Source organism: Ictidomys tridecemlineatus, chromosome 16 (assembly GCF_052094955.1).
Source record: "Ictidomys tridecemlineatus isolate mIctTri1 chromosome 16, mIctTri1.hap1, whole genome shotgun sequence".
Lineage (NCBI taxonomy): Eukaryota > Metazoa > Chordata > Mammalia > Rodentia > Sciuridae > Ictidomys > Ictidomys tridecemlineatus.
In genome coordinates, this window is record NC_135492.1 from 28,182,761 (window position 1) to 28,209,789 (window position 27,029).

Genomic DNA, 27,029 nt, shown 5'->3' on the forward strand with positions numbered 1-27,029 from the left:
TTGATTGATTAGTACAGAGGGGGATTCATTTGAACTGGTTGGTTTAGGCTACGATGGTTGCAGGTGCTGAACTACATGGTTTCACAACATGTTATCAACCACTATAAACTACTGGGAGGGTCATCTGGCATCCCAGGTATTTTTCCTGTCTCATGCTGATCGGTGGCTGCTAGGGGGTAGCTATGGGTCCCCACCTAGACTGAGTCAGGGACACCTGGCACAGCGGATACCTCCTGTTGTTTGCAGACAAACAACTCAGCAGGGTGGGCTTATGCCTAGTAGTGCTCTGTGGGTCTTTTCAAAGACAAAGGTCATGCCCCCTTCCTTGGACAGGCTTTGCTCTGAGGTACAGGCTGATTTTTCAGACTCAATGGCATTTTGTAACAAAGGTCAGAGGATCTCTGATCTCTATGCCCTTCAACAGATGAATGGATAAAGAAATTTTGGCATATATACAGAATGGAATACTACTCAGCCTAAAAGAAGAACGACATGATGGCATTTGCTAGCAAATACAAAAAAATGGAGAATATTATGCTAAGGGAAATAAGCCAGTCCCAAGAAATCAGAGGTCAGATTTCTTTTCAGATATGAACATCTAATTCACAATAAAGGTGAGGTTCTTGGGAAGAATAGAGGAACTTTGGATTAGACAGAGGAGAGTGAAAAAAGGGGAGGGGCTATGGTGGAAGATTGAAAGTAAAATAAATCAGATGTCATTACCCTCTTACATATATGAATTCATGACCTGTGTAACTCTATATCATGTGCAACCAGAAGAATGAGGAGGTATAATCCACCTCTGTAGAATGTGACCAAATGCATTCTGCTGTCCTGTGTAACTAATTAGAATCGATAAAAAATATTTTCAAAAGTTCATTGTACATTTTTGTATAAAAACGGTATCTAGTACTTGGGAAATAATTCCCAAATATTTAAATGAAATCATGAAGATTCATAGAAGGTCATTGAGCAAGCAGAAAGCAGTTAAGATTATAATGGGAGTCTTAAATCAATCACCACTCAGAGCAAATTTAATGTAGAAAACAATAATAACAGAAAGAAAAAAATTCAGAATCCAAGTAGGAAATAGGAGTCACATCCTGAATGTGAACTTGGACTCTGGGAGTTCAGCTGTCCATCAAAGCACTGCGTCTCTCTGCCCAGCCACAGGGTGCATTTGTGAATGGGCTGCAAACTCTTCCTATTTTCTGTGTTTCCTGCCCCAGGATTTCTGCTGAATGCTGTGACTAAACATTTGACCACTTGTCCTCAAATTCCACTTCAGATCTACTTCTGAAGAAAACGTTACTCCTCCCACATGAAGAATGATATAAACATTTCAATGGCTTAAATATGTTTAATTACCCCCACCCTCAAATCTCACTGCCTTGCTAACCCGTGTCCAATGAACAAGTCACTTTCTGGGTTTTTTTAAACTTCTTGACTCTTTTTCAAGCACTTGTGCCTCTTCCTTGCTCTTCTTCATCCTCACATTGTAGGAAACTCCGTGGAGACTTGGGACAGTCTCCCTTCACCTGTGGGCTGAGGCCAATGATTTGCTTTTATTCATGAGGGTGTCTCTGGGACCTGGACCAAGGAGGCCTCAACCATGACACAAAACAGCTCTGGGCCCAGGTTGAGGAGTGAGGTTCAGCAAGATATTGAAATGTTTTCAAGACAGGTCAAGGGGCGACATGGTGCACAGAGAAACAAACATACTCACTGAGATTGTCTCAGTCTATTACTCTGTCCCTATTTTTAATTTTTTATTTTTTTTAGGTGTAGTTGGATACAATACCTTTATTTAATTTTTATTTATTGTTATGTGGTGCTGAAGGACAGCGATTGCAAGTTCTGAGTAGCCTTCAAAAAGAATCTGCTGCCCTTGGGGGGGGGGGCTTTATTTTTATACCATTTTTTTAGATATCTTTCCAGGTAGTTAATAAATAGTCTCAAAGCCCAAAACTCATTCGATGTACATACTTTTCAAGAGTCACAATCTTCTCTGACATATTGATTATCTAAGATATATTGAGGATGTGGTTTAGAATATTTTCCTGTAACCATTGAAAATCAGAATTAAATATTTACATTTTCACCTTAATTACTAGGTGCACACTGTTGCGGGGCAGGTCACTCAGAAAACACACCAATTCCCAGTTCTGTCCAAATGGACAGAATTTAGCTGGCCAGCCAGGGACAGCTCCCTGCAGGACCTATAACTGTCTCTGCAAGGAATAGACCCAAGCTTGAGCATGGAAGAAGCATTTCTTACATGATATGAAGTCTCAGGGTAAAATGGAGTCTGTTTGGTCATTGCCTATATAACCTGGCCCATAACACTGTGCTACACAACTCGACTACATGTCTCCTGTTCTATTATTAACTTTTAACTTTAAATCATACGTATAATTACTTCATTAACCTTTAACTTTAAAGCACACCTATAATCATTAGTAAGCTTTCTTACTTTTAATCTAAAGTCCCAGTAAAACACACTTAAAATAGTGAAAGCCTATTATTCCGAAGTGACTCTAAAATATATCTATATTAATTTTACATTATTCTATTTTTAATTTCCAAAGTAATTTCCTTTTTTTTATATGACCTATTTAACTGTTTTCTTAAAGTTTCCTTGACCCATGGACAAAGCCCACCACATCTCGTGTCTTTTTAATCTTTTAACTAAAGGGCAGGTTCTGCACCTCAACCCATTTGCCATTAATATGAACTTTGTGTTTTCCACTTTCATCATGAATTCCTGTGTGAGGCAAAGAAGGGGGTGTTAATGGGGGGAATGTATTTTTATGAGCCTCTTGTCCTCAAGGGGAATACTATAATCTTCCTTTAATTAAGCAAGCTACATAGGGTGGTCCTTGTACACTTGGCACAGCGACTGTTTTTTTGTAACTAGTCTATTGTGGCTTTGGAAGGGAGGGGGACATTAGTGGACATTGTTAACCCTGGGATAAACATTTCTTGTGGATTAGGCTTTTCTCGGGAACTTTGATTGGTCATCTTTCCCCTGTGAATTTCTTAAGGAATAACACTATTGTTTGCATCCTGAGAGATATTGAAACACACCTTGGGGCCTGGCTCAATTGTGTCCTTGGTCTCATTCTGGAAATTTTCCTGCATTCTCAGGAAACATGTACTTTTATTATTGATTGACAGAGGCCCTCTTCTCCATATCAGGAGGATCATAAACCAAACACTTAACATTCCCCATGGTTTCGGTTTCCAGATTGTGTGGCCCTGCCACAGCATCCCCCACACTGTGACCCTGTCAGACAGCGGATGACAGGAACCCCTTCACCAACTCCTGATTGTGAAAAATCCCAGGAAAAAAAGATAAATTTAATTTTAAAAAAAAAGAACTGGGAAGTCACTTCAGCAGAACCCAACATGCCTGCTCTGTACTGAACAGGTGATTGAGAGCTGCCTAGGCGGGGAAGCCCTTCACCCGGGTCTTGAAGAGTGGCAGCTGCACTAACTGCACTTAAGCATTAAGCATTAAGAGCTCTGTAGGCCCAGGGATGCTCCTGAGGTGCTCAAAAGTTGAGAACCAGAAGAGCTGAAGGGGGAAGGACAGGATGGAGCAGCCAAGGACACATTAATCAAAAACCTTGTAGCTCCCAGTAGGGAGGGGCGATTCCTGGGACAAGCTATCTTAACAGCAGATTGGCTCAAGGGCAGGTCATGGATAAGGGTGGAGGAAGGACACTGAAGGAATTGACATTTCAATCCCTCAGGGAAGTCTCCAACTTGCCAGACTCATCAAAATTGGCTTCACCCCTTTTCCCTGTCTAGACTGACAGGTGTTAATTCTGGCTTCACCCCAGGCCCTGCGTGCACAAAGGAGCAAGAGTCCAGCCCCCTAGAGGTTCCAAATGCAGAACCGTGGAGATGAATTCCCACCAATTCTATGAGGGGGGGGGGCTGTCCCAAGACCCTTTGAAGGAATAAAAAAAAAAAAAAAAAAAAGGAGGTGTTCCCTAAGCTGCCCTGGCTGCCTTGGGAGTCATCCTGCTTGTGCCCCATCCAGAATAAGCAGCTGCAGAAGCCCCAGCTCCACCAGGAGGTGGGGACCCTGGAGAACCTGTTTCCAGGCGCCACTCCCCAGGCCCAGAGTTGGGAGGTTAATCGGATGAAGTGAGCCACCAGGGTCCAGGAGCGCGCCTAGCAGCCACGTGGGCGGAGACATCAGCCCAGGCAGGATTGCGCCCAGATCTGGGGTCAAGGTCCTTCCCCGGTGCCAGCGCACAGCCATGGGATCCACGCAGAGGTGCGCTCGCAGGTGCGCTCGCAGGCCCAGGGGACGTGCCTAGGCCACCGCCAGGTACTTGGACCCGGGGACTGAGCCACTCAGGCCTGGGGAGATGACGAGCGCGAGACCCTGGGAAGGAAGCCAAGGGCTCAGAAATGGCGAGTCACCAAAACCCAGCCCCAGGCGCATTCTCTTCGTGGTCCAGAAAGCAGCGCTGGGGTGGGGCGCACAAGGAGGTGGGGGGCGGAGCAGGAGGAGGGGGCGCAGGCCAAGCAGGAGGCGGGGCCCTGGTTGAGCCGCTGAAAACTGCGACTTAGGCGGGGCTGCTCCCGGGTCGTAGGGAGTGACACATCTTCCCATACTGAGACCCTCGGGCCTCGGAACCTCTCCAAGACCCGCTTCCTGCCCTCTCATGGCCTGTGTCCCACACACCAGGTCGGCACAATTGCGCTGAGGTGTCCCCCCACTAAGACCCGCTCTGCCCCCTCCCATTCGGAGCCGGGACCCCTCCCCAGGGCCAAGTCCCACAATCTCTATAAGGCATGTCCCCTGCCCCACCCTGACACGGCTGTGACACCCTCCACATACACATTTTTTAAGACACGCAGCCCGATGCCCGTGTCTCCCCAATAAATTTGTAGTCTTCCGTGTCCCGTCCTGGTCCTTACCCCCAGCCATGGCCTGTCACTCTAAGACAAAATCCTGTCCCTCCCCCAACACGGTCTTGACCCTGGCTGAGACTCCTGTCCTGTCCCCTCCTCATATGGCCTTCTGGCCCTATCACTCCACCTGGTCCCGACTTGGGGCTCGGCTTGAGTCCCCCCCGCCCCCGCACACCCCGCGCCCCCTCCCTGATGCTACTGGGGAGTCCCCAGGAACAGTCTAAGCCACTGCTGTCCTGCTCCAGGGCCTCTCTCCCCTCCCCCCAGCACTGACGATGCCTCCAACAGTAGGGCCGCCAATGGACCCCTGCGCTGCCCCTTCCCCTCTTAAGTCACTCCCCACTTCGCTCCTGGGACAAGTGTCCTCCCTGAGGCAGCTCCGCGGTGCCCAACATCAAGGCCCGCCCCCAGCATGTCCAGTCCCCCCATCCTAGGGCACACCCCTTGCGCCACCCCACTTTAAGGCCTAGTCACCCCCTGGACAGGCCCTGGTGGGCTCCTGGGCACGTCCACCCCCAGCCTCAGCTATGTGTTGCCCGCTCAAACTGAGGCACGCCCCTTGCTCCACCCCCAGCGCATCCCCCTCTAGGACACGCCCCTTGCTCCGCCCCCTGCAGTCCATTGGGCACTTTAGAACACGCCCTTGCACCGCCCTCCACCCTGTGTCCCTCTAGGAAGGCCCCATCCAGCTCCTGGGCGCGTCCCCCTCGCAGCCCCAGCCCAAAACTCAGGCCGGTCCCTGGCCCACCCCCAGCACGCCCACACCTCCACTCTAGGACACGCCCCGCCTTGCTCTTGGCCCCCAAGTCTCCCGTCCCGCCCCAGCGCATCTGTGCAGGGCCTTATGACCCTCCCCCACCGTCAAAAAACCGCAGGGTGCAGACCCGGACCCTTGACTTTCCCTCATCCCTGCCCCCCGCCAAAGCTGCCCCCCCCCCAGCGCTAGGACACGCCAGTCCTGCCCTGGGTCTTCCAATCTGCCCACTGCGCCCTTGAACGGCTGGATCCTCCAGCAGTGGGACCAGCCTCCAGTCCCCCAGCCCCAGGGCGCAGAAGGTCTATGGCAGCCCCCTCCCCTTTCCTCCGGCTACCCTCCCCCCACATTGTGACGTCACAGTGACTCCGCCCACCTGCTCTCCGGGGTTGCCCCACCCCCAGCGCTTCCTGGATAGCTGAGTCCCTCTGGGTCCTGGGGCAGGTGGAGCCCAGGACCCATCAGTGAAGCTCCTAGTAGTCGCTGGGGCAGTGGGGCGCCTGGTCCCCTGTTCAGAGGCTCAGGGACTCTCTTCTCTGCCGGCTGCACTGCGTCTCTGGGGTTGCTTTGAATCCCCCATCTGTGGTTTAAAATCCTAGTGTCCCTGTGAGTCTGGTCCTGCTAGTGCCCTGCCTGGATTATAAATTATACGTTATGACAGGCATCTATGTATACTGGAAAAGTATAGTCTATTTAGGGTTAGGTACTAGCTGAACTTTCAACATCCTCTGAGATTTTTGGAATGTGTCCCCAGAGGATAAAGATGGGACCTCCGCTGTTTGCATGGGGTTAAATTGGAGGGGACTTTCTTATTAGGAGGGCTCAGTGTCTGATTGCTTGCTGAGAATCTCCAATTTGGGCGCAGGGGGGAAATGGGCCTCTCTCAGCTTTGGTCTTGATTGGCCATTAGCAGTAGGGATTCCACCCTGGTTTTCTTTGGGCTGCTGGATTCCTTGCAAAACCAGAGGCTTCCCACAACTGGATAATTCTCTTGGAGCTCAGTTGGCATCATAGGAGTTCGGTTCATTTCCTCATCAGACCCCTGACATCTACATATGCATGGTGTAAACTTTGCATGCAAATCCTGTACATTTATTTCCTCTGCAGGGACTCCACCCTTCTTCTCCTCCTTGTATGTTGGCTTCTGCAGACCTGTGAGCAGAAATCACCGAATGCCTTCAAGCCAAACATCCTGCTGATCTTGGCAGATGCTCTGGGCACCAGGGAAGTTGGTTGCTATGGGAACCTTACACTGAGGTAGAGTGCAGTTTGGGTGGTGGGGTGCTGCCTTGTGTGCAGTTTCGTGGAATAATTCACTTAAAATCGACCAGTGCAAATGAAATTTCTTAGTGCTGCAGAACTCAGCACCAAAAATGATCATTTTCCAAGAGTAAAAATAGGGTCTTAGCCCTCTCAAACGACTTGAGGCCCTGCTGGGTATGTAAGGGTTTTCTGGGGCTGCTGTAATAAATAACCAAAAACACAGAGACTTAAATGTAATCCAGGAACAACCACCCCTCCCCTAGCCCTGAAGGGTGGAGGCTGAGACCAGAGTCCCAGGCTGAGCTCCCTTCATGGACTCCAGGGAGGCTCCTCCTGCCTCTCCAGCTCCTGGGGCTTCAGGTGGCCCCTGGCAGAACAATATAGTGGCCCCTCAAAAGCTTAAGATTGAATCACAATATGACCCAGCAATGCCACCACTGGGTTCAGACCCAAAGTATTTGAAAGCAGTGAGTCCAAAAGATACTTGCATATCCTGTGTTCTCAGAAACCCTGATCCCCAGTATGTCTGGAGACTAGGGCAAAACGCATGTCTTAGTGGGGTGTGGGGAAGCCAGGGCCAAAATGGTGGCCAGGAGAAGGTCTGAATGGGGGTCTTTGGAGGCCAGAGGATCTTAGAGAGTGTGGGGTATTTTCTTATTTTGGCTAAACTGGGTAGAGGGTTACACACAGGCTTATAAAATTTTACTCAGTTCTGAGTCCTTTATTCTCAGGGTTAGCAAATCACTAGAATTTTACCCCAAATCCATCAGCCTGAATCTTAGTTATCCATTTATGAACGAGCCATTCCTCCACCCACCCATCTGTTCATGTTTTCATCCAGGCATCATCCATTTGTCTATCTGCCCATCCACCTATGGTGGATGGATAGAAGGATGGGTGGGTGGATAGATTGATGGATAGATGGGTGGATGGTGGATGGGTGGGTGGATGGATAGATGGGTAGATGGATAGATGATTGCCTGGATGGATGGATGGATGGATGGGTGGATGGATAGATGGATGGATGGATGGATAGATGATTGCCTGGATGTATGGATGGATATATGATTGGATGGTGGGTGCATGGGTGGATGGATAGATGTATAGATGGGTGGATGGATGGATAGGTGGGTGGGTGGATGGATGGATAGATCAGTGGATGAGTGGATGGATGGATGAGTGGGTGGGTGGGTGGGTGGATAGATAGATGGGTGCCTGGATGGATGGATGGATGGATGGGTGGCTTGGTGGGTGGATAGATGGATAAGTGGGTGGATGGGTGGGCAGAAGGGTGGTTGGATGGGCAAATTGGTAGAAAGGTGGATGGGTGAATGGATTGATGGGTGGGTGGATGGATGGGTGGATGGGTGGATGTGCAAATGGGTGAATGGATGAATGGATGTATGTATAGATGGATGGTTGAATGGTGGATGAATGAGTGGATGAGTGAGTAGATGGATTGATGGAAGGACTGACCAAGTTCTTTAGCCTTGGTCCTACTGGTACACTGGCTCAGATCACTCTGTGTGATGGGCCCATCCTGTGCCTTGTAGGATGTTGACCAACATTTCTGGTCTCCACCTGCTGCTCACCAATAGCACCACATCCCAAAGTGGGACTTTTGTCTCTGCACTTTTCCAGTTGTCCTCAGGGGAGCAAAACTTTTCTTATGGGAGGTCACTGAGTAGTCAGCTTTAGGCGCATGAAGAACAAGGTCTGAGCTTTTATAGCTTAGCTCCCACCAGATGCAGCCTCCTCCAAGGGAGAAGGGAATAGAGTAGCACCTGTTATCTGACAGTCCGTGGGGAATTCCTTGAGCTTTAGGGGCTGGGTCACTGCCTTTGGGATTCGCATCTATAGTGAGATTTTCAATCTATTTTTGCACATCTGACTGCAAAAGCTCTTAGGTGAAGTTTTTCATCTTCTCTTTGAATTTTTCACCTGAGAAACCTTGTAGGAAACTCAGGGTGCACCCTTCGTGGATGCTGATGGGATATTTAAAACATACAAGCCCCCTGGGTTGCATACCACCCCCCCAAAAAAATAAGAAAAAGCCAAAAACTTTGCCTTTGTGTGTGAGATCAGTCATCTCTTCCTTTAAATGTAATTTTGTTGGGGTCCATCTTCCTCTAAGAAGCCCTGCGATGTAACCACAGAGTTATTGTGACAAGGGGTCCCCCATAACCCACCCTAAGAGAAGAATGTCACCACACAGATGTGCATTTCATACGCCGAACCTACCTAAGGTCATGGCTGAGCCCAGACTGCCTGGGCTCAGAACCCACGTCATTTCCAGCTGGACAAAAGCGTCTCTCACAGCCCGTTTTTATAATCACTGTGCAACATCTGTCATTCATGACTCCCAGAAAGTGAAACAGGCAAGGTGTCTCTGTGCCAGTCCTCCAGGCCAAAGCCAAAATTCAAAATCTGGGGTGCCCTTTGTTGCTTTGGCATCAGTTGAGGTGGGGGGAGGGCTGTAGGAGGAACCGCCCAGGGTGAGCCTCATCTGTCCTTTGCAAACTCAGAGAAGTGGGCGCACTAAGACAGGTGCCACGCAGCCCCGGGAAGTTTCATGTAGGCCTCGTCTGAGGCCCAGAGCATTCCCAGCCCTTTCCCAAGGGACATTCATCTGATTTTCTCAGGACCCCCAATATCGACCGGCTGGTGGAGGAGGGCATGAGACTCACCCAGCATCTGGCGGACCCCCGCTCTGCACCCCGAGCAGAGCCACTCCAATCAGGTGGGTGTCTCGGGGACCCTGGACAGAAGCTCCCGGCTGCAGCCTGGACCCCATCGCCACTCTAGCTTGGTAGAGATCCCGCAGATACTGGGAAATTGAAAGCTAATGTCCCATCCTGTCACCTTCCTGCAGTGTGTGCTCCGAACAGGACCTCGTATGCCCTCATCCCTCATGACCCTCAGCCCCTGTGTGTGTTAAAACCTACACACAATACCGGGCATGGTGGCACACGCCTGTCATTCCAGTGGTTGGGAGGCTGAGGCAGAAGGATCACGAGTTCAAAGCCAGCCTCAGCCAAAAGGAGGCCCTAAGCAACTCAGTGAGACCCTGTCTCTAAGTAAAATGCAAAATAAGGCTACAGAGGGGGCTCAGAAGTTAGGTACCCCTGAGTTGATCAAATGGGAGTCACAGATAACCACACACCTCTTCCTGAGGTCTAGATCATCCATACCTGATCTGGGACACAGAGCACACTGCAGGTTCTGCGGGAATCGTGCTAATACTCAGAGAAAAAAATTGCTCAGGGAAAAAACACCCAACACAAATATCTGTGTACGTCTGGTACAGGAGAAAGGTTCTTTTCCTTCTGTTATTTTCCACATACCAGCTCTTGTCTCATAAAATTGCCAGGTAGGTGCCCTTGGTAGGCTGTGCAGAGGGAGCCTTCTGGGACGGGATGACTACCATCATTGGTGGATGAGAAGCAGAAATACAGTGATTGACAGGTGAGATACAATGCTCCATAGATGATGGTGGTGAAACCATCAATGAAGGAAGATGGATTAATGATGCTCAATTGATAGCAATCCTGTCAATAGATAATAGAGGAACAGGTGATAGCTAATGATGGGTGATAGAGGTATATAGAGGTGACAGATGCGTAATGCATATACAGGTGACAGATAAATGATGTGTGGATAGAAAGGGGATAGATGCAACGTAATGGTACCTGGATGATAGGTAATGATTGATAGATAGATAGATAGATAGATAGATAGATAGATAGATAGATAGATAGATAGATAGATAGATAGACTGGGTTGGTTCTCATGATAGGCAAGGTGTGTCCAACTTATGCAGCTGACATTGGGGCAGATGATGCTCAGTGGTGGGGTCATGCTGTGCACAATAGCACATTCAACAACCTCTCTGATGTGCACCCATTCCCTACCTAGAGCACCACTTCTCCACCTTCCCCAAGTGCTGACAGCCAGATTCTTGCCCCCTGGTGCTCAGAATCCCTTTGCTAAGACCTGTTCCTAGCAAAGGGAACATTAACCTTGCTCTGCTGTGGGATCCGCAGGAATGGACAACAATGAGTACCTGGTCCTCTACTGGAATGCAGGCTCAGGCGGGCTTCCTGCCAATGAAACCACTTTTGCAAAAATCCCAAAGGAACAAGGCTATGCCACCAGCCTCATAAGTATTTGAACACCTGATTCCCTTCCCATCCAAATGTCAAGGGACCAATTTCCTCTGGAGGAAAAAAAAAAAAAAAACTTTCATCCTTCTCCGCCTCCTGAGTTGGTATCTGGCTCCACTCCGGCCCTCTCGGATGGTTTTCAGTTCAGAAGTTCTCCTCATTGCAGAGGTTTGGGGTTCTTGATTTATATTTTGCCTTCTTTCCTTCTATGAACCTGTCTATCTTCTTCAGCCCCAAAGAATCAGAAAGCTCTTCAGAGCCTGGCTCCACCACCTGTAATTCCAGTAGCTTGGGAGGCTGAGGCAGGAGGACCGCAAGTTAGAGGCCCACCTCAGCAGTTTAGCGAGGCCCCAAGTGACTCAGCGAGACTCTGTCTCTAAATAAACAAAAAAGGGTTGGGGATGGGGCTCGGGAGTCGAGTGGCCCTGAGTTCAATTCTTGGTACCCAAAACCAAAAGCAAGTCTTGGTTGAGGTCACTCATAGCCTCTGCTGATTCAGGATCTGCTCTTTTGAAGGTTTCTTTCCCCTGACTGCATCCTAATGGCCTCGGGGTTCTTTGTCCCAGGCAAAAGCGTGCGCCCTTTGTGTGGCTGACCACCCACTTCCACTCGCAGGAAAGTGGCACCAGGGCGTGAGCTGCGCGTCCTGCGGTGACCACTGCCACCACCCGCTGAACCATAGCTCCCACTACTTCTATGGACTGCCCTTCACCCTGATCAACAACTGCGACCCTGACAGGCCCCCAGAGCTGGGGTCACAGTGGCTGCCCGGTTCAGCCGCTACACCCGAATCCTGGCTCTGGGCATCCTGACACCCATGGCTGCCAAACTCAGTGGCCTCCTCTCGGATCCCTATACTGCAGTCGGGCGCACAGCCAGCCTCGTCTTCACCACGTGGTTCTACAGCTGTGGGTTCCTGCGACTCTGGAAAACTGTGTGCTAATGCGGAACCACCAGGTCACCGAGCAGCCCATGGATGTGGGGAGCACCATCAGACGGATGCTGCAGGAAGCCACGGCCTACATTCAAAGGTGGAGACCCTCACGATCCGGGGTGGGGGGCAGTTTCCTGAGCCATGAGCTACCCTGGGGTCCCATAGCAGCAGGAGCATTGAAAAGGTCCAAACTCACACTTCATTCACAAATGAAAGGAAGCTATCCTTCTTAATGGCTACATAGTAATCCACAGTGTATATGCTGAAGGATTTCTTTATGGAGTCACTTTGCCCATGTCTGTCATCCTAGCAGCTGGGGAGGCTGAGGCAGGAGGATGGCTGTGGTGAGCCGTTCCTGTGGACTGTGGTCGCCATTACATGATGGCGCTGGCTCCGTTGTGGTCTGTGAAGGACAACTCCATATCAAAGAGAGTTGGCGTGTTCCCAGCTCCTTATCAGAGAAAGTTGGCGTGTCATTTTCTAGCACCCTGTGAGAAGGGTACACGTGGCAGCTTTGCATTGGGGTTCGAGGTGCTTTATTAAGGCTGGGAGGGGCATCCAATTATTATTCCGGGTAGTAGAAGAATTATTAGAAGAATATCAAGGGCCTGAATAAACTGCTGAAAGAAGATTCCTGAGTCGCGTCTTCCTTGCGGGCAAGGGGGTCGTGACAAGTGGTGCCGAGACCCGGGAGAAAAGAAACAAAGAAACACCCAGGAACCAGAACTTTCAGCAGTCAGGGAGGCGCGCCGGTAAGTCCCAGGTAAGGTGGGACCCGCTGTTAAAAAGCGGAGGCTCCTCTATACATAAAGAGGGAGCATTAAAAGGTACCTGCTCCTCTGTAAAAAGAGAGGGCGTTACATCTCATAGCAATTGCACTCTGTATTTTCGTTTTTGTTTTCTGTGTATGTTCGTTTTGTTTTGTGTACTTTCACTTTCGATTTCTGTGTTTTCTTGTGTTGCGTTATGGGAGCTGTGACTTCAAGTCCACTCCTTCTGGCCCTCGATGGCCTTTTACATTCCAAGGGACTGGAGGTGAAACGCAGTACCTTAGAGAAATTTTTACAGAGGGTAGATACAGCTGCACCGTGGTTTGCATTTTCAGGCAGCCTCACTACACCCAGCTGGGATAAATTAGGTAAAGACCTTGACTTTGCTCGTGAGCAGGGCATGCTAGAGGGCGGGGTGATACCCCTCTGGAAGATGGTCCGTAGTTGCCTTACGGATGATAGATGCCAAGAAGCGCTTGTTAAAGGGCAGGAGGTTTTAGAACAATTACATGAGGAAAAATCAGAAACAACAGAGAGCGAAGTGTCTCAGGAAGAGGGGAGTGTGCGGGGCGTGGAGAATGGGAGGAGACTGTATCCAGATCTCAGTGTGCTGCCCACGCCCCCATGCGAAAGTGGGTCAGAGGCAGAAGACGCTGAGGAGGAGGAGATAAGAACGCTGTCTCGGCAGTTAGGGAGTTTAGGTACAGGGAACAGAGATAAGCAAGGGCTCAGGAATGGGCGGCGTCCCGATCCGCCTCCGTATGGCGGGGGTGTTTCAGGACGAAGTTTCCACGCCCAAACAAAGAGGGCTGCCGCTGCTTTCCTCTGTTCCTCAGGGCTGGCATATCATTGCTATTGACATTAAAGACTGTTTCTTTTCTATTCCTTTGCATCCTAAAGACTCACAGCGTTTTGCCTTCACCCTTCCCTCGTGTAATCACGAGGAACCAGATCAAAGGTATGAGTGGGTCGTTTTACCACAGGGAATGTCTAACAGTCCTACGATCTGTCAGATGTATGTAGGGAAGGCACTCGCACCTCTCAGACAACAATATCCTTCCATTAAGATTATTCATTATATGGATGATGTATTATTGGCAGCCAAATTACAACAGTCAGTTTATGAGGCCTATAAAGACCTGGTGAAGTTGTTAGCTCAATATGGATTACATATTGCACCTGAAAAGGTTCAAACAGGGGATTCTATTAAGTATTTGGGAGCGACGATTAGATATGACATGTTACAACCACAAAAAGTTACTATAAGAACTCAAGATCTCCAAACTCTAAATGATTTTCAAAAACTGTTGGGAGATATTAATTGGATAAGAGGTTATTTATATATTCCTAATATCGTGCTCCAGCCTTTGTATGCTATTCTTAAGGGTGATCCAGATCTTACTTCCCCTCGTACCCTCACTAAAGAGGCCAGAGCGGCCCTTATAAAAGTAGAAGAAGCTATACAACATGCTACTCTATGCAGGCTCCAGAGTGATAAACCTTTCCAGTTATGTGTGCTTGCCACTATGCGGCAGCCTACTGGAGTACTGTGACAAGATGGGCCTTTACTATGGATCCACCCACATGTATCCCCAGAAAAATCTTTAGAATACTATCCTGATGCTGTTGCAGCGTTAGCACTTAGAGGGATTCAACAGAGCATTCAATTTTTTGGACAAGCACCTTCTTCTCTTATCATACCCTATTCTAAAGTTCAACTTAATGTTTTGTGTGCTACTCTAGACAACTGGGCCATTCTATGTTGCTCGTTTCAAGGGGATATTGATAATCATTACCCTTCTCATCCATTACTCCATTTTGTTAAAGAGCATCCTATCATTTTCCCTAAAGTAACTTCACCCACTCCGATTCCGGGGGCTGTTAATATTTTTACTGATGGCTCTAAGTCTGGAATGGGAGCTTATGTGATTAATGACTCTCCCCCTGTCCAGCATCAATTTGCTCCTGGAAATCCACAATGGGTAGAACTACAAATTGTCATTGAAGTTTTTAAACAGTGTTCTTTTCCTTTCAATCTCATTTCGGACTCCATCTATGTGGTGCAGGCGCTCAAAATTCTGGAGGCTGTAGGAGCTATTAGTGACACCCATGCTGTGTCTGCTTACTTTAATCAGCTTCAACAGCTTATCTGTAGCCGTACTGCCCCTTTCTATCCAATGCACATTCGGGCTCACACCTCTCTTCCTGGCCCGTTATCACAGGGTAATGCCTGTGCTGACTCGGCAACTAGAAGCCAGTTGGTATGCTTGGCCTCCTCCTTAGAAGAAGCTAAATTGTTTCATCACAACTTTCATGTCAATGCTATGACACTGCGCAGACGTTTTTCCATCTCCAGAGCAGATGCTCGTCAGATAGTATTACAATGTCCCCATTGTGTCACATTTCTTCATCCTCCTACTTATGGTGTAAACCCACGAGGATTGAAGCCATTGGTCGTCTGGCAGATGGACGTAACTCACGTGCCTGACTTTGGTAACCTCAAATATGTACATGTTTCTATTGACACATACTCTGGAATTATTCATGCTTCTGCTTTATCGGGAGAAAAGGCACGTAATGTTATTACTCATTGCTTAGAGGCATGGGCAGCATGGGGTGCACCTGCATCCCTTAAGACTGATAATGGACCTGCTTATACGGGCAGACAGTTTACATCTTTTTGTTCTACTATTGGAGTACAACTTGCTCATGGGTTGCCTTACAATCCTCAAGGGCAAGTCATTGTTGAACGTGCCCACCTCACCTTAAAAGAAACCTTAGAAAAACAAAAAGGGGGAATAGGAGTTGACCACACTCCTAAAGAACGCCTGTCCTTAGCTCTTTTTACCATTAATTTTTTGAATTTGGATATTCATGGCCGCTCTGCGGCCGATAGACATGTGTCCCTTCAGCCCTCTGTGACTGGCTATGTTAAGTGGAAGGATGTTCTTACGGGCCAATGGAACGGCCCTGACCCCGTGCTGAGATGGGCACGAGGATCTGTATGTGTTTTTCCCCAGGATCGCGCGGAGCCGCTGTGGATCCCTGAACGCCTGACAAGAAGAGTCTCGAGATCTACTAACCAGCAGCAGGAGGTGCCACAACAGTCCCATGATGAGGAGCTTCATTCTGATGAGTGCTCTGGCTCTGATGCTGGTGCCAACGGTACAGATGGCACCAATGCAGTGGTGGGCAGTGGCATGGGCATGGCCAATGCCAATGCCAGTTCATAGTAATTCTAGTGTCCTCCCCACTCTTTTTTCTACCTCATGTGAGATGTCTGCTCCTTGTACCTCTCCTAGAGGGGACATGGAAAATATTTTTAATCAGTCTCAAGTTAATCTCACAGGAGTTTTTTGTTTCAGTCTTGGGAACACTAATTGTATTAGCCTTAAGACCAAAAATTTGACTAACTGGGAGGACCCATTGTGGTCCAGTCGAGTCTCAGGGAGTATTCTCAGTGCTGTATTGAGCCAAGTAGTTTCAGGGAAGCAATCAGGCTCAGGGACCCCCGCAACTAGCTCTGTTTTAAACATAACTACGTTAGCTATTATCTCCGAGGTATTAATCCCAATGCCTCCTTCTTCTAATAGTACTTGTTATGCCACTCATTTCAAGGCCTCTCCCTACTGTACCCCTAATTTTGGTTTTCCCCCGACATTTACACCTTGTCAGGATCATTCTTGGGAGAAACATCAAGTTGCTAAAGGTTTCTCCTTTCCCCCCCTCTTAAGAGATATGTTTACAACTTTAACAACAATGCCAACTCCTCTACAGGAACAGGTTGGTCCTGGTTTCAATGGCTCATTTCCAATGAGAAGGGGGCTTCAGGCGATATTTCCACATTGGCTCAATTACTAGGAGCCAAAAGTTGGCTGGCTAATGTTTCTGGCACTACTAAGGAGAGTGAACGAGGTAATAGGCTTACATCTGTTTCGTTCAACTCTCTGTTACATTATGCCACATTGCCTCCTGCAATGGTCTGTATCCAATCCCCGTTCCTGTTCCTTTTAGCTAATCACACCTCATCGGGGATGCTGGATTGTTCTATTATTACCTGTTTCTTATCTGAGTGTTGGAATGGTTCTTGGGCTGTAGCAGTAATTATGAAAATTCCAACTTTTGTCCCAATCCCAGTCACTGCGGATCCAGATAAATTTCCTATTGTAGAGCTACTTAGAGTCCGCAGAGATTTTGGAATCACAGCAGCTATAGTGACAACCGTGGCGGCATCTGCTGCTGCAGCAGTTACGGCCGGAGTAGCCATGGCCAGTCAAGTACAAACTGCTGCCACTATTAATCAAGTTGTTCAACAAACGTCCACTATACTTGAATCGCAAAATGCGATTAATCAAAATATTTTGTCAGGGATTTTAGCTACCAACCAGAGAATAGATTTTCTTCAAGCTCAGGTAGAAGAATTGGCTGACCTAGTACTTTTAGGCTGCATTGACCAACGTGCACATTTATGTATAACCTCTGTCAGATTTAATGATTCCAGGAATGCTTCCCACATCATTGGTGGATATCTGGCCGGAAATTGGTCCATGGAAGCGGAAGACATGATCCAGTCTCAACTAACCCAGATAGCTGTCTTGCATAGTACCCGTGTCGATCCCGTGACTCTGGGTCAATTCACCAATTGGATATCTTCTGCTTTTTCCTTTTTTAAAGAGTGGGTGGGAGTAGGCATTTTTGGCACACTGTGTTGTTTTGGTATGTTCCTCTGTTTGTGGTTTCTCTGTTGCCTTAAAGCTCGTAGTGTTCAAGATAAGGCTATGATCATACAAGCTCTTGCTGCTTTAGAAACTGGCAACTCGCCACAGGTCTGGCTTGCGCATCTTAAGCACTAAACTTTTGACATGGTCATTGCACCCCAAGTTATTATAACATTGCACTGGGATTGACATGTCTTTCCTCGTTATTCTCTTAGTGTCAGAAAGCCCTTGCACTCTGCCGGTCTTGCTACCATTGCACGCAGATGGGTTTCTACACTAGTGCCTTTGACATGGTCGTTGCACCCCAAGTTATTATAACATTGCACTGGGTACGACATGTCCTTCTTTTGTCTTTCTCTTAGTGCTGGAAAGCCCTTGCACTCTGCAGGTCTTGTTGCCATTGCACACAGAAGGGTTTCCACACTGGTCTTTATCTATCACTTTAAAGTCCGTGCCTTTCTTTCAGGGTGCTGCCAACTTGTTTGTAGTTGTACTTCTGCATGGCCACAGTTCAACCTCAGCTATTCCCTCTTACTCACCATCGTCACGATACAGGATGCGAGGCAAGGCACTGCACTTGAGTGATCCATTGAGAAGAGGGACCTCAAGGGGAGCATGTCCTATTGCATGCGGGTTTGACGTGTCTCCGCCCCGCCCCACGAAAAAAGGCGTCGGCTGATATGGTGTCAGATCTGGGGAAGGCGCCCCCTGGGGCTGGCCCATACTATGCAGCCACTTTTGCACAGTGGGATAGGACCTCTACTCTCGCCTGTATTGTCTTAGTGAAACAAAAAGGGGGAGCTGTGGTGAGCCGTTCCTGCGGACTGTGGTCGCCATTACATGATGGCGCTGGCTCCGTTGTGGTCTGTGAAGGACAACTCCATATCAAAGAGAGTTGGCGTGTTCCCAGCTCTTTATCAGAGAAAGTTGGTGTGTCATTTTCTAGCACCCTGTGAGAAGGGTACACGTGGCAGCTTTGCATTGGGGTTCGCGGTGCTTTATTAAGGCTGGGAGGGGCATCCGAGGTTTAGTAGTAGAAGAAGTAGTAGAAGAAGTAGTAGAAGAATTATTAAAAGAATATCAAGGGCCTGAATAAACTGCTGAAAGAAGATTCCTGAGTCGCGTCTTCCTTGCGGGCAAGGGGGGTCGCGACAGCAGGATCCCATTGCCTGGGAACCAGGGAGAGCACCCAGGATGGCCTTGATCTGTGCAAGGCTGTTATCCTGTGGCCACTGCAGGTATTTCTCTCAAAAAGAAAGAAAAAAAAGGTGGCATACACCTGTCATTGCAGCAGCTGGGGAGGCTGAGGCAGGAGGATGGGGAATTCAAAGGCAGCTTCAGCAAAAGCAAGGTGCTAAGCAACTCGGTGATACCCTGTCTCTCTAAACAATATTCAAACTAGGGCTGGGGACGGGGCTCAGAGGTCAAGTCCTCTGAATTCAATGCCCAGTGTCCAGAGAGTGTGGGAGCCTGGGTGCAGCTGGGGTTTACCCAGGTCTTAGCTCTCAGGGTCTCTTCTGTGCTGATCTCCTTACTCTGCCTCCAGCCTCAACGTGGGCTCCAGAGAGATTCAACTCAGCTGGAGGAACATCAGCGCTCATGCTGTCAACCTCCTCCAGGGCGCCTGCCATGCCCAGTCCAGAAACTCCACCACTGGGCAGTTCCCAAGGGGCGAAAGGCCAGTTTTGCTTGGAGAATTTTGCACAGATGAACAGAGGACAAGTCAGCACCCAAAGACGCTCTGGGTGGTCTTATTATAGGAGGAGGCCCAGGTGGTGAAACTTTCAAGAAATGACTTCAATTTCCTAACATCAAAACCCAACAGAACTTAGAATTCTGGTCACCCTGACCCTAACCCAATGCCGAGACCTCAAAAGGAAAAGAAAAAAGTTGCACCCAAACCCTGCCATTCTTGTTTTCTCCTTGCCTGGAGCAGATATCACCCCCTGTCACTCAAAAAGAAGGCTCTCTGGGCTCAGGCTGTGGAGAGCGGAGACTGACTGATTCCCTGTCAAATCAGAAGTCCCCGTGCTGAGCGCTGACCATTCCTGAGCGTAGCCAGCAGCAGGGGGCGGGCCTCCGCGCTTGGAATGGGATTTATTTCTCCGCGGACCTGGGTTCTACTCAGATTCCTGCAGTTGGACTCAGGCTTCGCTCATGCCCAGGATCCCGGGTGGCTCTGCCATGCCAGAGCCTAAACTCCCCAGGGCAGGCTTGGGGGCTGGGCACCAGGGGATGGTGAGTGTGCAGTGGCACCTGGTTCCTGGACAGGGAGGCTCCACAGGGAGGCGGGGCAGGGAGTCCATCTGGCGGGACCGGCTGTGGGGGGAACCCTAGTTGGCCGACCCTGATTCAGGGAGCTCTCTGCAACCACAGGCCTGAGCCCATTGCAGACAGTGCCCCTCTGTCTCCCTGGCCAGCCGGGTGGAGAGCCTTGACATGATGAAGACTTCTGGCAGCCTCCCCATCCCCTGGGGCAGCCTCAGCCCCTGCTCAAGTCCTATCTCTCTGGCAGGTGAGCGCGGCAGCCTGGCGTCTTCCCGGGCTGTGGTGATTGACAGGTGGGACCATAAGAAGAATCCAATCTCCAAGCCAGACAATGGCGCACACCCGTCATTCCCAGCGGCTGGGGGTGCGGGCTGATGCAGGAGGATTGCAAGGTCAAGGCCAGCCTCCGCAAGTGGGTGAGGCACTTAGAGACTCAGGGAGACCCTGCCTCGAAATCAAATGCAAAATAGGGCTGGGGATGGGGCTCAGTGGTTGAGTGCCCCTGAGTTCAATGCCCAGCACCCCTCCCCCCCAAAAAAATCAAATTTCCAAACACCATTTTTCTGCAGGAGGGAAGCTGTGGTGAACAGGGACCTTGCCTATTCCTAAGCTAGTTTTGTGGAGTTTATTGTTTTTTTGTTTGTTTGTTTGTTTTGATAGTTAACAGAAGGGTGCTTTACCATTGAGCTCTCTCCCTGGTAGTTTTTAGTTTTTATTCTGACCGCGGGTCTAGCTAAGTTGCTGAGATTGGCCTTGTTAGGGTTTGATTGATAATGACTTTTCCATTGCAATTAAGTGTATGATTATTACAACCACGTGGGTTCGTGGGTGGACTCTGTTGACGTCGTGATTCCTTGATGACAATTTAAACAGAACAGCTTCACAATGCACGTGTTAGCTAATAACTTCTTCTTATTTTTTTCTCTTATAATTCAAAAGTCTCTTGGTTAAGTTTACATATATTTAACTTTGTGGATGAAATTTAGGATTGGGTGCTTCCATTAAGAGTAAAGCATGCTGGATTGTTTATTGGTGCATCAGAGTTATACATAACACCACCTGCATATGGCACCCTGTAAAACTTACCCATGGTATCTTATACTATTTTTAAGCTGAATGTACCATGACTAGTAATGTATTATCCCGGTCCTATGAACTGATTGCAGCAAGTCCCTGGGGTGGGGGACTATCATGTGTCTTTAATAGCAAAACAGTTTCCACAAATAGTTAAGAAGCACTTAAACTCCTTGAGTTTATTAGAATTTTTTTGTTTCCTATCTTCATTGATATACTTTATTTTTCTCTGTGATAGGGTTTTAGTTTACATTTCTCAGGTTTCTAAAGATGTAGGATTCTTTTTATTCTTATTTTTGAACACATGGGTATCTCCTGGACAAATTGCAATCTCAAGGCTCCTCCCTGAATTTCTTCTGTGGTGGATTTCAGAGTGTTGGGACCCTGAGAATCACCACTCTATAGGCCCTTTTCCTACCCAAGGGGGCTGGGATCTGCAGGGGTCTCAGATTTTTCTTCCTCCTCAGCTTTTCTTTTTTGGGGGGCAGGGGGTCATAGTGGATTGAATGCAGAGCTTCTTTTCCACTGAGCTACATCCCTCGTACTTTTTATCATTTATCTTGAGACAGAGGCTGAGTCTGGCCTTGAACATGTGCCTCAGCCTCCTGAGTGGCTGGGATTACAGGTGTGGTCCTCCTGCCTGGGGCCCCCTGAAAGTTCTAAATGTAAGGGAAGCAAAGTGTCAGATCCAGAACCTGTCTCCCCGACGAAACCTGTACATATGTATCAATGAATTCCTCAAATTTAAGTCCCCTGTCCCCATTTCCAGTGACATTTTTCCTCCCCAATGTAATAAAATAAGAAGCAAAGTTTTGTTTTCTCTTTGAGCATTTCACATGAGAGAAAAGTACACTAAAAACCACTTGACATTTGTAAAAATGCATGCGTGTGTGTATTCTCCCTTCCTCTCCCAGGCCAGACACCTTTTCAGAATGTCTTTGCGCTGAGTGTCCCCCCTGTGGACTGCATCTCCCTGGGGTCTCATGCCCTCTGTGATATTTTCCTGGTCCTGGTTTGGCTCTGCCTGACACAGGGATCCCACACCTGGCTCATCTGAGGTCTCCTGAGCGTCTGGTGCATATCAGCCACGTGTGGACCTATGAACAGGTGCATTGAGGGGAAGTAGTTTCTCAGGGGAGTAGGAGATGTCCCTGTGACTGGGAGGAGTCTCCTTATCCAGAAGCCACTTAAGAAGTTCCCTCGTCCTGGCTTCTGTGGATCCTGGAACAGCGATGGGCATGCAGCCATTTATGAACACACGAGTTCAAGTTCCTTTGTAAATGCGTCCAGAGTGGTCGTTACTCTGTTAGCCTTTAAAGAACTCCATGGTATTTTAAAAAATTGTCTGCACTAAGCTTATATTCTAGCCCCATGTCATCAGCATGTCTCTTGCTCCATATCTATGTCATTGCAGGACTAGTTCCTTCACCTGTTTGATAGGAGCCTTCCCCACAGCTGGGCTCAGACTGAGAAGCTGTCCTACTTGGCTGGTGACTGAATTCCTGATGCAATTGGTTAGAACCTCGGGTGCCTGTGCTCACTGCAAGAAGGTGGTGTGAGCCTATTCTAGAAAGAAACAGGGAGCTGTGGATTTCATTCTTTTCCTTCACTCCAGGGTGGGGGGTGATAGTAGTCCCTGGAAGTGCTTGCACATCAATGTGAAGCCACTTGTTTTTGATCCAGGGAGATTTGCACATGCACAGTTGCCACTGCTCCCAGAGCTTGGTGGGTTTGGATGGAGTCCATGAGATGGGGAAAATGTTGGGACCCTGAGTGCCTGGAGATCCTTCTTCCAGAAAGAACTGGGTAGACCTGGAGTTATTACTGAGTTAGGGGAGAGAGGGCTCAGGCAGGGCTGCTGGGTGGACTGCATTGGTCCTGTCTACCCTTAGGGACTGGCGAGAGAGGAGCTCAACTGTTAGCAACCACAGTTTGCAGATCATGCTGCAAATCTCTTGTAGGGATAAACTGGGACCCTTGATCTCGCTCCCCTTCAGCCCTTGTCCCATGGATAAAGCTCATGACCCTCCACAGCCATAGAAAACTATCCCTTTTCCAGTCCTGATACTTGTGTATACCTAGTTTGTTCTTCTATGAGCACCAGACAAATTGTGTTTCCAGCGACAAGTCATTTAGTGTCCAATGTGCTCCATTTGTGACCCCAATCAGTCTTCATCTACTCTGGGTGACACTGGATTGGGGTATTCTGTCCAAATTATGTGGCACATCGCTCAAGGCAGGACTAATGCCCAAGTGTCCACCAACTTTGCCTGCACTTCAGATGGTAGATATTTTCTGAGTGGTCCAATGCATAGGTCTCTCAGTCCATTATAACTTTATTTAAGAGGGACTCAAAACAGAAGTAGGTGTTTATTTGATGTATCCATGTGTGAAGGGAATCCAGGAGCCTCCTATTCTGATGTAATGTTGAAACATAATCCTCCTCAATATGTGCTTCTTCGGGGTGCTGGAGTATAATCCAGTACCACGCACATCCTTCCCCCAAGCCCTACCAGTGCTCTGCGCCTCCAGTTCCCATACCTCCCTTCACGTTGAGTTGTCTTGTTCATTCACATCAAATCCTCTGCTGGAGATGGTGACATTTATCTAGGCCTTTTCATTGCACTTATAATGACATTTACATACATATGGAGTCACCTATTAAATTTCTGCATTGTGATTTTTTTTGGTCCTCAAATCACTGCAATATGATAATTTTATAACATGCATTAGTGCCTGGTAATGATAGCTCCTGCTTTTACTCTTAGAGTTCAGAATTATTGGCTAATTTCATATCAATTCAACCTTCCAGGAGAATTTTCAAACTGTTTGCTTTGGACCCTTCTTCAGTAAAAAGGAAATCATGGTGAAATTTTGATGGGGTGTTTGCCCACATCCTCGCCAACACTTATTGTTGTTTGTCTTCATAATAGCTGCCATTCTGACTGTAGTGAGATGATATCTTAGTTTTTATTTGCATTTCTCTGATTGCTAGAAATGATGAGCATTTTTTCATATAATTGTTGATTGATTGTATATCCTCTTCTGAGAAGTGTCTGTTCAGGTTCTTGGCCCATTTATTGATTGGATTATTAGTATTTTTTTTTTGGTGTTAAGACGTTTGAGTTCTTTATATACCCTAGATATTAGTGCTCTATCTGATGTATGAGGGGTAAAAAATTGCTCCCATAAAGTAGGCTCTTTATTCTATTGAGTTTTTTTGATAAAAATCTTTAGGTTCAATTCATCCCATGTGTTGTTTTTTGGTTTCAATTCCTGTGCTATAGGAGTGTTATTAAGGAAGTTGTAGCCTAATCCAACATGATGGAGATAAGGCCTACTTTTTCTTGTATTTGGAGAGTCTCTGGTTTAATTCCTAGACCCTTGATCCATCTTGAGTTAACTTTTATGCATGGTGAGAGAGAGGGATTCAATTTTATTTTGCTGCATATGGATTTCCAGTTTCCCCAGCACCATTTGTAGAAGATGCTCTCTTTTTTTCAGTGCATATTTTTAGCACCTTTGTCTAATATAAGATAATTGTGGTTTTGTGGGTTGGTCTCTGTGTCCTCTATTCTGGCCTATTGGTCTACCAGCCTGTATTGATGCCAGAACAATGCTGTTTTTGTTACTGTGGCTCTGTAGTATAGTTTAAGGTCTGGTATACCAATGCCACCTGCCTCTCTTTTCCTGCTAAGGATTTCTTTAGCTATTCTGGGTCTCTTGTTTTTCCAGATAAATTTCATGATTGATTTTCTATTTCTATGAGGAATTCCATTGGGATTTTGATCAGAATTGCATTAAATCTGTAGAGTGCTTTTGGTAGTAGGGCCATTTTTATAATATTAATGCTGCCTATTCAAGATCAAGTTAAATCTTTCCATCTTCTAAGGTCTTTGATTTCTCTTTAGTGTTTCATAGTTTTCATTGTATAGATCCTTCACCTCTTGTTGATTTCCAAGTATCTTTTTTTTATTAAGGATATTGTAAATGGGGTAGTTTTCCTCATTTCTCTCTCAGAGGATTTGTCACTGATATACAGAAATGCCTTTGATTTACCGGTGTTGATTTTCTATCCTGCTACTTTGCTGAATTCTAGTTCTAGAAGTTTTCTAGTGGAGTTTTTTGAGTCTACTAGGTACAGAATCATATCATGAGCAAATAGTGCTAGGTTAGGTTCATCTTTGCCTATACTTATTCTTTAATTTCTTTCATCTGTCTACTTGCTCTGTCCAGTGTTTCAAGAACTATATTGAATAGAAGGGGTGAGAGAGGGCATCCCTGTCTTGTTTAAATTTTAGAGAAAATGTCTTCAGTTTTTCTCCAGTTAGAATGATGTTGGCCTGAGGTGTGGCATAGATAGCCTTTTAAATGTTGAAATAAGTTCCTGTTTTCCCTAAATTTTCTAGTGTTTTGAACATGAAGGGGTGCTGTATTTTTTCAAATACTTTTTCTGCATTTGTTGAGATGGTCATAAGTTTCTTATCTTTAAATCTGCTGATGTGATGAATTACATTTATTGATATCTCTACGTTGAACCAACCTTGCATCCCTGGGATGAATAGCACTTCATCATGATGAACCATCCTTTTGATATGTTTTTGTATTTGATTTGCCAGAATTTTATTCAGAATTCTTGCTTCTGCTTTTTAGAGATATTGTTCTGAAGTACACTTTCTTTTTAGTGTTTGTCTGATTTTAGCATCAAGGGAATATTGGCCTTATAGAGTGAGTTTGGAAGAGCTCCCTCATTTTATATTTTATGGAATAATTTGAGGAATGTTGGTGTTAGTTCTTTTTTGAAATCTTGTATCCATTGAGTCCTGGGCTTTATTTATTTATTTATTTATTGGTGGGTAGGCGTGTGATGGTATCTTCTATTTCATTGCTTGAAAATGATCTGTTTAACTTACTCAGTTTGGGTAAGTCACATGATTCTAGACATTTGTTGATGACTTCTATATATTCTGTTTTATTGCAGTACAAATTTTCAAAATAATTTCTACTTATCTTCTATATTTCTCTAGTGTTCATGGTGATATTTCTTTTTTCATCATGGATTTTAGTAATTGGAGTATTTCTCTCCTTCTCTACAGTAGCATGGATAAAGTTTTATCAAATGTATTTGTCTTTCAAAGAGCCAACTTTTCAGTTTGAAAATTTTAAAATATATGGCAGCAGAATATGTTACAATTCTTATTACACATATACAGTACATTTTTTCATATCTCTGTATATAAAGTAGGTTGACATCAATTCGTGTGTTCATATGTGTATTTTGGATAATGATGTCTATTATATTCCACCATCCTTGCTAATCCCTTTCCCCTCCCTATTCCTCCCACCACACTTCCCTAAATAGAATTCATCTATTCCTCCCATGCTCCCGCTCCCTACCCTACTATGAGTCAGCCTCCTTATATCAGAAAAAAACATTCAGCATTTGTTATTTCAGGCTTGGCTAACTTCACTTAGCATTGTCTTCTCCAATGCCATCCATTTACCTGCAAATGCAATGATTTTATTTTCTTATATTGCTGAGTAATATTCCATTGTGTATAAATGCCATGTTTTCTTTATCCATTCATCCACTGAAGGGCATCTATGTTGGCTCCACAGTTTAACTCTTGTGAATTGTGCTGCTAAAAACATTATGACTGTGTCCCTGTAGTATACTGTTTTTAAGTCCTTTATGTTATACCAGGGAGTGGGATAGCTGGGTCAAATGTTGGTACCATTTCCAGTCACTTTGTCAATTTTTATTTGCTTCTTTTGTTCCAATTTCATTGATCTCAGCTCTGATTTTAATTCTTTTCTGTCCTTTACTACTTTTGGTGTTGATTAATTGTTTTTCCTAGGGCTTTGAGATGTAATTTTAGGTCATTTATTTGACTTTTTCTTTGTTTAAGGAATAAACTCCATGCAATGAACTTTCCTCTTAGTAATGCCTTCATAGTGTCCCAGATATTTGGATATGTTGTATCTGTGTCCTCATTCACCTCTAAGAAGTTTTAAATCTCCTCTTTGATGTTTTCTGCAACCAATTGTTCATTCACTAGCATATTATTTAGTCTCCAGGTGTTTGAGTAGCTTCTATTTTTATCATTGATTTCTTATTTCATTCCATTATGATCTGATAGAATGCAGGGTAGT

At 46.7% G+C, this 27,029-nt stretch overlaps 1 pseudogene; it reads left to right on the plus strand.

The window, feature by feature from the left end:
* Positions 1 to 4,946: 4,946 nt before the first annotated feature.
* Positions 4,947 to 12,279, plus strand: LOC144371274 (arylsulfatase D-like; annotated as a pseudogene).
* The last annotated feature ends 14,750 nt before the right edge of the window (positions 12,280 to 27,029 follow it).